Genomic DNA, 13,557 nt, shown 5'->3' on the forward strand with positions numbered 1-13,557 from the left:
ATTTCCTTGGCTTCAGCCCCAGGAGGACACCCAGTTGCTGATGAGCCTCATACAACTTCATTGGATGGGTAGGTTCTAGGAGATGGTCCTTTTGCCACTCTTGTGAGGGTTTTATACTCTCTGTTCCCTCCCACCTGTGCTGGAGACCTCCTGGCTGCCCACCAGAAATGGGTGCTGGGAACCACCTCGGCCATTTCCAAGAGTTTGCTGCATGGCTGGGTACATCTGAGTTTCTTAGGATCTATTTCCCAGGCATATCATACCCCCAGCAGACCTAGCTTTAGGCCTGCCCGAAGTAGATAAGGCAACGTATGGACATACAATACAATGTCAGGTCGTGATAAATGTTACTTTAAAAAAAAATAAAGGAGGGTGAGGGGACAGTGAGCAAAGGATTGCTGACCATTTGGGGTAATCAGGGAAGAGTCTCTGAGGAGGCAACATTGAAGCAGAGAACTCAAAGAAATGTGGAAATAAAACCTTGCAAAGGGCTGGGGGAAGAGAATTCCAGGCAAATGGAATAGCAAACAGAAAAGTTGGAGACAGGAACTAGATTGGTGGTTCAAAGACAGTAAGTAGGTGAGGACAGTGGAAGGGGAGTGAGTGATGAGGAGAGAAGTAGGAGATGAGGTCATAGGGGTGGGTAGAGGCCAGATTGCAAGAGGCCTTAGGACAATGGTAAAAAATGGTTCTTTCTCCCTTCCTTCAGAGCTGGAGGCATGAGCAGGAGTGAAAGGGATGGAGGATCCACCTTTGTCTCTTTTTCAAGTGGGGATGAGGCTGGGGTGTGTGTGCAAGAAAGGCTGTGTCTTCTAGCCAAGTCACCTTTGCGGATCGCAGGCCAAAGGGTGAAGCTGAAGCTCAGTGGTACTGCAGCCCAGGATGTCTATGGAAATCTCATAGTGGCACCAGGAATACAGAAGTATTTTGCTATAGTACTAAGACACTGGTGTCTTCATTTTAGTTAAGGTTTAAAGAAGAAAAATGCTTCTTCTAAGCCCTTTACTCAACCAGAACCAGATTTGGTGTAGCTAGACTCTTGTCCTTAGTTTGAAAGAAAAGGAGCAGGGTTCTTTTGTTGTTCAACCAGGGGGTGATGGGTTTTGCACTGGGTCCATTTTTGTTAGTAGTTAGGCCCGCTCTTATTAAGCTTATACTAGGCACACAGCTCTAAAGTTTTTTGAAAAAAATGAGTTCCATCCCTTCTTTCTAAAAGGATTTAAGATGTCATGAAAGTTTGAAGAGTGGACTCATTTTAAAGAAAAGTCATGGATTTAATTTAAACAAAAGGAACTCTGCAAAGGTTGAGGAACAAGAGGCAAAAACATGTTCCAGAGATCAACCTGAGATGACAAGAGACTTCTGGTAGGTTCCACAAATTCAGTAAGGCATTTTGTGGACATAATGCCAGTCTAATAAAGTTTTATAACCCTATATTTGTCAACAACACACTCTCGCTATTCCTATATGATCTAGGAGGTATCTCCACCTAAAGATTCTCATGTAGTTACCTCTATGTTGTTTCAGAGATCTGTTAACGTTGGAATTATTTGAGGCTCCTTCAGAAATGTTTGCTTGTGAGACTGATGTCTGGCTATGCCATTAAAATTGGTTATAGAATCATAGAACCATAGACTCTAGAACCATCTAATCCAAACTGCTTCTCTGTGAAGCATTTCCCCTGCAGCCTTTTTCCCAGGCAGAGTTTAAACAAAGACTGCTTGAATAACCACGGGGAGCTTACCTTCTCCATAGAGCCACTGGCTGCCTTGTTGTCTGGCTTTAACCCAGTGTTCCTAAGTGTGTTTTATAGAGCACTTACTTCAGGAGACATTAACAGATGGGTTATAAAAGCTAAATTAATAAAGTAGAATTCGATTCTGTTGTCCATTAAGTTTGGGAAATGTTCTTCTCAGAGAAATTTTAAGCATCCTAACACATTAAAGGATTTGAGGACTCTTACCCACAGAGAAACTTGTTCACTTTGTGAACCATGAGATTGCTAAATTTACCCCATGGTGCATCTATTAAAATCCAACTGGAGTGTATTCTGAGGAAAAGTAATCTGGGAAAAAAGCTGTTTTAATTGTTATCTTCATGTATTAAATAAAAGTCATTCTTCCCCTAACTATTACCCACTAGTTCCCTAATTGTTTCCTCAGGGGTTACTATAAATAAGTCAATAAAGCCAGTCTTTTGGCTAAAAGAAGCAAACATGTTTCTCTTCACCAGAAGCCAAAAACAAAAACCCAACAGCAGATACTTCCACCACACCTTATATAACCTCTCACCATCCTCTGTAGCTTGTTAGCGTCTTCCTTGACGTGCAATGGTCAGATCTGGGCATAATTCTGCAGATGTGGTTTTACTAATGCAAAGTACAGATTAGTCCCTCTTGATCTGTATGCCATGTTTTAAAAATGGGCTGGTGCAGCTTAGCCTTTACGGAGGCCATGGTAACTGTTGCTTCCTTTTAAATTTAGCGGTCAACTAAAAGCCTCCAGGCCTTTTTCCCTTGACTGGTTGCCAAACGAGTTCTCCCCCATTCTCTATTCGTGGGATGGGTGTAATGACACAGTCTTTCTGGCCTTGTCATATCTCAAGCTTCACAAACAACCACTTAATTTGCAGTTGCTGGCTCAGCCCCTCTCTGTTTTCTACAACGAACTCAGACCCTAGATGGAGACACATCTGCAGACCTCAGAGCTGCAGAATCTGAGGGGCAACAAAAGTCAGCCTTGCTGCTGACTCTGAGCTTATCCTCCCGGGACCAGTTCTTTGGCCCTTGCCTGCTCTGAGACCACATACCAAGTAACTGAGTCGCAGCCTGACTTCTTTCCAGGCTCTGTTCTTCTGGAAGATGAATCCTGTCTCGATTGGTTACTTTTAGATACTACCGACTGCTGAAGGGCAAGCTGGGACCTCCACAGGCAGCCTGCTCCCAGGGTAGACAGCTTTTGTCACTGTAAGACTTCTCACGCTGACCACATCTTTATCTCAACCTTTGCTTGTGTCTTTGAAGGAATTCTCCATTCTCCCTGCCAACTGTGGGCTTCTATCAGGAATGGAAGATGCGCTGCACACTCTCCCCAGCCCCTGAACCCATGGTAGATATTGACAGTCAGTTTCAGCCCTCATTCCAACAAGCCTGGACACAGTTTCAGGAACTCTAACACACACTCTTGCAACCCAACTCAGCCAACTGGAACTGTCATGAAAGTTGTTGTTTTTTGCCATTTTATTCCCCGTCAAAGAGTGGGCCTATCCTTTTTCAGGACTGCTCTGATTATAACATTACTTGTTTAGTGTTTTTCATAACCTCTAGCTTTGGAGTTTGTGCATCCTGATTTTGCTCTTCCAGTCCTATTCCTCTCTTTTGGGTAGATAATGGTTAAGAGCTCAAGTTCTAGAGTCAGAATGTCTAGCTTCAAGTCTGGATTTGGGACACCACCTACCAGATGCATGACCTTGGTCAATTCAGTTAACCCCGAGAAACGTGGTTTTCTCGTCTGTGAAATAGGAATAACAATACTACCTAACAAATGCAGTTGTCTTGAGGATTGGGTGGGGAAATGTATGTAAAGGGTTTAAGAGTGTGCTTGGGATATAGTAAGAATTTAATAAATGTTAACTAAAAAACTGCACATTATGTTATTCATCCCCCATCTCCATGTAAAGGGTTTAAGAGTGTGCTTGGGATATAGTAAGAATTCAATAAATGTTAACTAAAAAACTGCACATTATGTTATTCATCCCCCATCTCCAAATCGTCATTGAGATTGTTTGGAATTACATCTTAAAATTGTATTTGAGTTATTTATTCTGCAACTTCTCCTCCTTCATTAACACCTCCCCCTTTGGAACTCCTGACATGGTATCTTACCTATCTTTTTACTGAGTACGTGACCTCTGCTTTCTGTGCCAAACTATTCCCAGCTTTCATTTCCTGAGCTCATGAACTCTAAGATGGCCAGTACACCCGGTCCCGAGGTATCATGCTGTTTTAGTAACAAGTTGGCCATCTTTGAGTCCAAATAGCAATTCCTCTCTTGACTCTCTTCCTCCTCAGTGAAATCACCCTAAAAGAGAGAGTATAATTCCCTCAGGCAGATCTGAGCAATTTATAATACAAACCAAATGTTAGGACCTGGCCCAACCGAATCTGGAGCCTGCCTATCAAATAGGAGCAGGGCTTGAGGCAGTTCCTCTAGAGCACAGGCGCCAAGTCTCTCACATGGAGTCAGTTTAGACTGAGCTAATGGCCTGTGCTGGAAAACTGCATTATCCAAGGTCAACTGAATCCATCTCTCCCTAGGCTGGCTCTTGGCTGTTTTCAGAGGTCTCAGCACTTCCATCACTGGGTCATATCTAGTGCACTCACTGAGACTGAGTGCATCTGATGGGATCACATTACCAAGATGAGGCCAGGAGGAGGCATGAGACAGCAATTCTGAAAGAGGTTCGCAGCCCCACAGAGCTGCTAGCACACATTGCTGAAGTTTTAATGTGCCCACCCTCTCACCACCCCCCACTGTGGTATCTTCATTGTCCCAGTTCTAAGAAAGGGTCAGGATTAGAAGCTCATGCTCCGATTTACCAGAATCCTTGTCAGTCCTTGGGTTCAGAGATCTCCAGGCCCTGGAAAAGGGTGTGACAAGGCTTACCCAGCCCATGTCATGGACTGAGATACACAGATGACAGGATACCCAAAGTAGGCACTGTTCTTGGTAACAAAGCAGACTTCAATGTCAAGTGGAAAAGTGGCAAGTGTGAGTGATGGATTCTGACCTTTAGTTGGCTTGAGGAGGTGTAAATCCCTCGTATCCAGGCCAGGATCAGCTCTGGAGCTGGGAGCAAGCCTAAGTTGGGTGTAGGAGTCAAAAGACCCCTACTGTGGGAATAGAAGGAGCCAGGCTAGACATATACTCTGACCTTAAACTGATTCATTTTGCTGTGTTCTGTTTGTATCAGCCAGACTGACCTTGGAGGAAAAGGGACATTTCTTAATGTTGCTAAAGTGTACCCAGTATTTGATCACCCTCCATTCTCCAGGTTGTAGGACAGTCTGGGGATTCAGGTGTATCTAAGGAAGTCAGGCAGGTAGCCACGTGAGGTGGTGGACAAGGTGCTCTAAGAACCCAAAATTGGAAAAACTGAAAAGATAGAACAGATGGGGTAGATAGAATTGGGCAAATCCTTGGGGTTTGGCAAGACCCAAGAGCATTACCTGTCTAAATCTCTAAGGTCACAGTGGCCCAAAAATTCAAGGTTCCACAGATAAAGGAGCCTGTGGCATTTGTCTGGAAAGCAGGACCACAAACACTAGCTCTGATCCGAGGGCAGGAACCAGTTACTCTTCTTTCACATTCCAGGAATGAGCAATTGCTAGAGGCCTATGGATGCACCTTGCTTCCAGATGAATCAGAACAGAAGTCCAGCATCGCTTGGAGGGTCTTATATAGTCAGAGGGGTTTATGTTAGACTAGAAGTCCACTTGGCCACAGGGCCTTTTATTTGTCCAGGAACTGACAGTGGGGTGCCCTGGGATTTTGTTCACATTTCTAAGAGGTTGCTGAAGAGGCCCTGTGGTGAGAGCACAGGTTAGAGACACTAGGAACGCAGGGGACTTGAAAAAGAGGACCACACCTACCTTAGAGTGTGGGGAGAAGTAATAGGTGTCTGTGGAAAGTTTTGACCTTTCCTTTCTGTATTAACACCAAGCATCACTGTTATTAAGGTGCTTTGAGATCCTCAGATAAAGTTTCCTGACAAGTAAAAAGTTACATGTAGGGGGTGCAATGGTAGTTCAGTGGTAGAATTCTCACCTGCCATGTGGGAGATGCAGATTTGATTCCCAGTCCATTCACTTGCCCCAAAAACAAACAAGAAAAACCAAATGAAAATTCAACAAATGGTGCTGCAGTAATAGGACACTTACATGGAAAAAGAATGAAATGTGACTCTGCCATACAGCATACAAAAAAAAGTTACATGTAAAAAGAAATAATAATAAACCAACTCTTTTTTGGAGAGGCTCTGGCAAAGTAAAGGGTTAAGTAAAGGGCTGCTGACCAAATGTCTGTCATATTTCCACTCTCTGAGCCCTACAATTCCAGGGAGAATTTGCAGCAAGTACTGAAGACACAATCTGAACACGGACTTCTACAGCTGACAAATTCCGACAACTTTCTCTCCCTGTACTCTATAGGTCCAGCTAATGTAGCTAACCCCTTGCACCCACATACAAGAAATAAGAGAGATCCAGAAAATTCTGAGGGGGATGATGAGGAAGGTCTGTTGTCTCTCCTCCCTCCTTTAGGTTGATAACCAGCTGAGATTCCCACAGAGGAAAATTAATAGCATCTACAGTGCTTTTGAGCAGTTCTTGACAACTTTTGAGCCTCAGTAAGTTGATCTGAAACTGAGGTCAAGTCTTACTTCTTTCCAGTTGTCCTTTTTCCTCTTGGACGGAGCTCATTTTGGTGGTGCCTCCCCAAGAAGAGTATTAGGTGACAAATCCCAGTCCTCCCCATCCCTGGCCTCTGCCTTGATCAAATCACCTTCAGCTAAGCCCTGCATCTGAACAAGCTCCCATCAGTGGTTCCTTTTCCTCACCAATCTCATTTGTATAACCTCTGGATCTAGTGAGCATGTACTGTGCACAAGCATCACAATGATGCCACGAGATCTAGGTGGGGTCCTTCTTGCTACTTTAATTCAATCTAACAGTCAAAATACAGCAATTCTCTGGGTTTGGGGAAGTGACTAAAATGGTGTCATCATCCTCATAGGGTCAAGAGCTGACCTCTGTTGATATCATCTGTGGCTCTCGCCACAGACAGGCTCATCCTGGTCCGACTGACCCCCAGATGTCACTGTGTATGTTCTTTAGTCGGCGCTCTTGGAGTCAAAGCTGCCACCTTGGAAACTTTCTGCTAATGCTTCCCTCACCTGTGAGGACAGTCACATCCCTGGGTTTTCAGTCAATTTGTTAGGCTTCCTCCCTCTTCTTCTAGGGTTCAAGCTCTCTTAATCTTCAACCGGGGACTTCTTCTGTGCTAGCTGACAGTTCACTTTCTCTTGGGAGAGGAAGGGTTTAGAAAGTAGGAAGGAATCATCTTCCAGGGTGTGCCTTGAACTATTAATCCAGTTTGTTACACAGAAGTCCTAGACATCAATCCCCAATCCCGGCCAAGTCTCAGAACCCAGAATCTATATGGGAGAACCCAGTGAATGCACAGAGATTCACAGCAAAGGTCTCAGCATGCAATCTCCCAGTCTCCAGGCACTCACCCACTGTTCCTTATTATTTCATCCCTTCTCTGTTCGCAGGTTTCAGGGAGCAGGGGAAAATCCAGGGCGATATTCTTGAAGATATTCCCAATTCTTATTTCTCTGGATGGGAGGTTCTCTTCATAAGGTTTCATAAAGCTCATAGGTTATGCTATATGTTTTGAAACTGTTTCATTGCTTTAAATAATTGGAAACACCTAGATTCCCATCCATAGGAAAGTGGTTAAATTTAAAACAATCTATAACATTAGAAAACGCATCTATTTAAAAGAATGAAGTAGATCTATAGACAGTAATGTGGAAAAATATAGTTGCTATATTGTTAAAAGTAAACAATGATCTTTACAGCAGTACATATAGTGTGATCCCATTTTGAGAAAATCTTGGATAAATATACATCAAACTGTAATGCAGTGATTTTTCTGGAAGAGAGGTAAATTTACAGGGGATATGTATATTTTGTTTAATGTATTGCTGTATTATTCGGGTTTTATAAGAATATATTACCTCTATGATCAGAAAAAAGCTGACTCATATAAAATTATATGAAAATATATTGAGGTTACAAAAAGGTTGGAACTAGATGAAGTGGTGGTTAATTTTGGGTTATGTGAATTTTGTCTCTAAAATTTTTTTAAAGAGAAAAATATACAGCAGGTTTCATCTTACTGAATGGATAAATGAATAAACTGTAGTTCACTGTAGAAGTATTCCTTTCATACTCAGAGAAGAGGTCTCTGACAAAGTATTGAAAAGTAGGCATGTTTCATTATTATATCAGTTAGACTTCTTGGCTGCAAGCAACAAAACCTAGCTTAAGTGAGAAACAAGATCTTATAAGAAGGAAACTGAAGGAAGAGGTGAGAAATCTGGCTTCCGAAAAACGTGGGACCAGGTCAGTTTCTGGGAACTTGTTTCAGGAATCCACAGACCATCACTATGTGTTGATAGTTCAGGAACTCATAAGAGACAACTGCTGGATGACTTAGGGACCCTGTGTCCCTGGTCAACATTCTAATTCCCAGGAAAGAGACCTGCTTGGCTCAGATTGAGTGTGTCCACACCTGCAACCACAGGTGGGTGAGGAGAACTGTGTTTGGTGGCCTCACTAGAACTCCATGCAACAGAAGGGGGCTTCCTCTTAGGAAAGAAGGTTGCTGTTTCCAAAAGAAGGAGGGGCAGAAGGGATGTTGCACAGATGAAAATCAAGAAATTTCCACTGTAGCTAATTTTCTGGGCAGTGAAATGAACTTGTTCTGTGTCAGTCACATTTTCTTCCCTGTAGTGACCTATAGCAGATATTTTCTGAGAGGAAAACAAACAGGGACTAGCAATAAAGGCTGTCACAAAATGATATAACTGGTGTTAATTAAACCCATACAACCTGAACACATGATACATCTTTAACTTTGTGTTTGAACCAGTAGCGCTAATAAGCCATGGATATGCTCCCCACCCCCCATATACCTCCACCTGCTCGCTGGGGTCCCTGCTTTCCATATATCCAGCTGAGCAGGGCTCTCAAACTCATGCCAGTGCCGTTGACGTGCTACATCCCAGAGGTTCCTTCTGACCATCTAATGTTGGGTATTGCTTGTGAATGCTGATGAAATCAGACCATTTTCACAACTATAAAATAATGGGATTGGATCTTATGGTCTGCAAATTCTCACCTAGATCTTATGATCATATACCTAGTACTTACAAAGGTTTCTGGTCCGTAAATCAGAAACCATGAATATTAAAAGTGAAAAGCCATCCACCATCAATGTTGTGTATATTTTGGTTCAAAGAATTACATAATTTTTATTATTTTTGTCTGGATAGACTGATTCTACAATGTGAATTTTAATATCTCAGTGGCAGAACTAGCAATGGGCTACTTCCTAAATAGGCTAGTTCCTAAATATTGACCAAATTCACCTTTTTACCCACCTTTTCATATCTCTGCAAACACAACTCTAATCCAGTTTCCCTGGGATAGTTGGGACAATCTCCCAAAACTGGTCTGCCCAACTCCAGGCTGTGTCCCTTCAATTCATTCTCTTACACTGCAGCAAGAATAATTCTTCTAAAGCCAAAAATCGATACTATCTATTCCCTGATTAAAATTCTTCAATGGTTGTCCCATTGTACTAAGAAAAAAGTAGATTCCTTAATATGGTTTTCTTGTCCTACTCACAGGGTTTCTTGAACCCACCAGACTCTATTCCAAATTTCTATTCCTTGTGCTTGGAACATAGCTGCTTCTCTTCTTTGCCTAACTCCTACTTCTCCTTTAGGTTCTATCTTTTTTTGTTTGTTAGTGTTTTTTTTTCTTAATATTTTTATTGAGATACTATCATACCATTCTGTCCATTCAAAGCATACAATCAATGGCATACAATAGCATCACATACTTGTTTATTCATCACCATGATTATTTTTAGAACATATGCATCACTCCAGAAAAAGAAATAAAGAGAAAAAAGAAAAAAAACCATATATCCCATACCCCTTACCTCTCCTTCTCATTCACCACTAGTATAGCAATCTACCCAATATTTTTTTTTACCTCTTATCCCACCCCACCCCACCCATTATTTATTTAATTTTTGTCCTTATTTTTTTATTCATCTGTCCATATCCCTTCAGGTTCTATCTTAAATGACATTTCCTATTGGAAAATTTCACAGATACCCAGTGCCACTGCCTCCCCCCACCATTAGATTAGGTGCTTCTTATAACTATTCATTTTCAACAGATATTTATTGAATGCTAAATGGCAGACACTGGTCTGAATGTTAAAGATACATATGGAAAAAAAGAGACACAAATTCCTATCATGTTATATTCTCCTATACTGTACTTCTCTATCTTATCTCATTTTATCATTATGGCTTGTTAATAATCTATTTCCTTTATGAGGCAGATGTGACTTTGACACTTGCATCTCCAGCCACTGCCAGACATAATAGACATTTAATTAGTATTTGATAAATGAATACATAAATGGGCAAAGTTGTATAGTACCTTGATTTGCTCCCCTAACTCCTCACTCAGCACCTCCCTGGCCTTTCTGCTGAGCCACAATTCAGTTATCTAGTGCTCTCTTGCTTTCTCCTCTTCCTTGCTTCCCAAACTGCCACTCAATTACCTACTCATATTCTTCATCTGCATTTGGGTTCCTCAATGATAGGAGCCAATGCTTATTTGTCTTTAAATTGACAAATCTTTGTTCATTATGTGACATATAGTAGGTGCTCAATAAATGTTGAGATGTACCTTATTGTCAGCAACTCACAGCAAAAGCTTGAAGCCTTTGGATTTAGCTTTTGGGAAAGGATTTCACCAAATTGAGGTCATTGCTGACTACACTTACAGGAAAGCTTGGTTCTACTGGTAAATGTGTGCTTTGTAAAGACCAGTCCAGACTTCCAAGAAATTTTGGAAGGTCCAGGAGTCTGGCAAAATTTAATTAATTGCCACTTGAAAACCATTTTTTCAGTGAGAAATCATATGCAATTTACCATGGTCATCAGTAAATATGTCATAATAATCAGATTAACAAAAAGTTGCAAGAATTAATATCCCTGGCATGACAATATTGCCAAAAGTTGACTAGGTGCTGCCTACACATGAAGTGTGTTTCAAGTTGATTTAATTGCTGTAATTTGATAAGCCTGGGTTATTTTAGTGGCTGAAGCATTTCTGTAAAACCAGGCTTGATCTGAATCCACTATGTAGACACACTGCTAAGTCTTGCAATAATTTACTTGGTTTACTGGCTCTGTGAAACTATGATCTTCTTCGAGTAGATGGTGCCACCAAAGCAACTCCCTATACATATTTTGCTCTGACTCTTGACACAAAGATCCCTGAGCCAGATGGTCATCACTCAGTATTAGTACCCCTCTAATTTTGACCTCACACCCCATTTCCAGTAACTTGGTTTCCCCTCTTCATTCTATCTGAATGCAGCTCTTGTTCCCTGTGATCTGCCCAGCAGCCTGGTTCTCCTCTGAGGTAGAGTCCTTTCTTGTTTTTCACGCTCTATATTATATTTCTTCTAGGAACTGGATCATCTTGTTTTCCCTAGTACCCAAGGCTGGGCTTTTACTACTTGCTGCTGGACATCTTCATGCTGACCCAACTTACCTACCTAGACATTTCCTTTTTAGGTCATGCCTGACCACCTTGTCAACCCTGGGGTCGCTGGGATCTAACCCTCCTCTATCTGAACTATCTTACTGCCAACTAGCCCAGATGGGGATATCCCTTCCCTCTACTACTCAGCTCTCTTCTGGGCTTGGGTAGACACTAAAAGGAAGAAAGGCAAAAGAGGAGAAGTGGGGAGAAATGAGAGAGAAAGAAAGAATTGATTTGTAAATAGAATAGTTTTTACCCTCTAATCAGAAGATTAATAGGAAACAGGCTGAGGGGGCTCAATGTCTAAACAGACATGGTATCTGTCATGAACTCAGAAACAGATAATCTCATCTAAAATTTCCAGTTTTGCTATTAGATCATTTGAGTCAACACTCTGGGATAAGATCTATTTCCTAAGGTTTGCTGTTCCAGGAAGTCTCTTACCATCTTCTGTCGAAACAAAACAGCTACACAGTTCAACCCTCAGTCTACCAGGAAAACTATCATATTTAACTTTATCTTAAGATGGAAACTGAAGTTCTGTCCCTTTCACAGACATAGATCAAATTTCTGCCATCTGAGTCTTCACTAATCTTCACTCTTCCAGGTCATCCATTCTTATGCAAACAAGGCTGTACTTGAGCTGCTATTTTCTTTTAAAAGATCTGTGCTGACTAAACCACATACTCCCTCCCCTTCTCTTTTGTGATCATTGGAAATAGTGACAGAACACTGCAATCCCAGACCCATTGGGGCAGGGAAAATGGATTGAGTTCACTTACATATGTTTTTTTTTCCTCTATGCTCATGTCTAAATGGACAAGCTCAGAACTTTGGTGTTTTAGAAATACAATGGCCCATCTTCAAGGACATGATAAGTGGCTACTATTGAACAATAACTCTGGAATAGTCACAGTGGTATGTCAGTAAACTGGCACAGAAAGACTAAAACCAAAACCCTCATGTGTGGTGTTGCCAATTTCTGTGGTGCAAACACACCATCATGGCCTACTGAGGTTGATTTTACTGGATTCACAAGGTGGGAAGGCATATATGGGATAGACTTGGGAAAAAGTAAAAAAACAGCTATAGCAAACCATAGGCATTTACAGATATCATCTCTTTCAGTTCCCATTACATCCCCATGAGGTGGGTACTATTATTATCTCCATTTTTTAGGTCAGAAAACTGAGGTTCAGGAAATTTTTTCTAAAAATTCCCTAAGTAGCAGTGATTTGCACCTGAATTTGTATATTCCAACACTATGCACATCAATGGAGATAAAACACCCAACTATTTACTCATTTCTTTCCTTTATTTGGATGCAGCCAAGATGGGTTCTGAATCTTGCATCATCTAGTTTCCATAGCTTTAAAATATTCACAAAAATATATTCTACTTTCCTACTGCCAGAGGAATGTAAAGAGTACTTCCCATTATTGTGTGTCTCCATATTTTAGAGGAATGAAGATGGATCCATTTTATACCTTTTCCTGTGGAAAGAGATGATGGGAAGGATAGAAAGTGAGTGTCTCTCTTTTCACTTATGCTGATATTTTATGACTAAACCAGTCTCTGCCTAAGCTTAAAAATTGACAAGTTCTTCATGTCATCTACAAATTCAAAATTCAATTTCATGGAACCATGAAGCAGCACTTCCGTTTACTATAGAAGATTTCTTTCTCTGAATGAAGTGTGTGTTTCAGCTTGCACATACATACTTATCTGAGAAGTCCAGAATTGTACTCATTGAGCAGGCATATTCGTGTTGTCTGTAACATGCAGAAGGAAAACTTTAAGAGATGCAATTAGGGTCACACACTTTAAACCACAAGTTAGACCTTCTTAAAGAGTTAGGAGATTAAAAATGAGCCAATCCATTTTCTTGACTGTTATAGTGATTCAACCAACAATGTGCACAGAAAATGTCTCTGTCATTAGAACAAAAGTTTAATAAATTTTTTTCTTAGGGGTGAGTGTGAAGAGGGAACTACAGTTTTTTACTGTCTTATAGATGTATGAAAGTCAGATTTGTTGTCCATGAACTGTCTGGAACATAACACATATAAGTATGGAAAAGTTTCTATCAAAAGGGATGTTGGAGCCATTTCCTCTCAGCTGGCTCCCTATTTCACA

Source organism: Tamandua tetradactyla, chromosome 4 (assembly GCF_023851605.1).
Source record: "Tamandua tetradactyla isolate mTamTet1 chromosome 4, mTamTet1.pri, whole genome shotgun sequence".
Classification (NCBI taxonomy): Eukaryota; Metazoa; Chordata; class Mammalia; order Pilosa; family Myrmecophagidae; genus Tamandua; species Tamandua tetradactyla.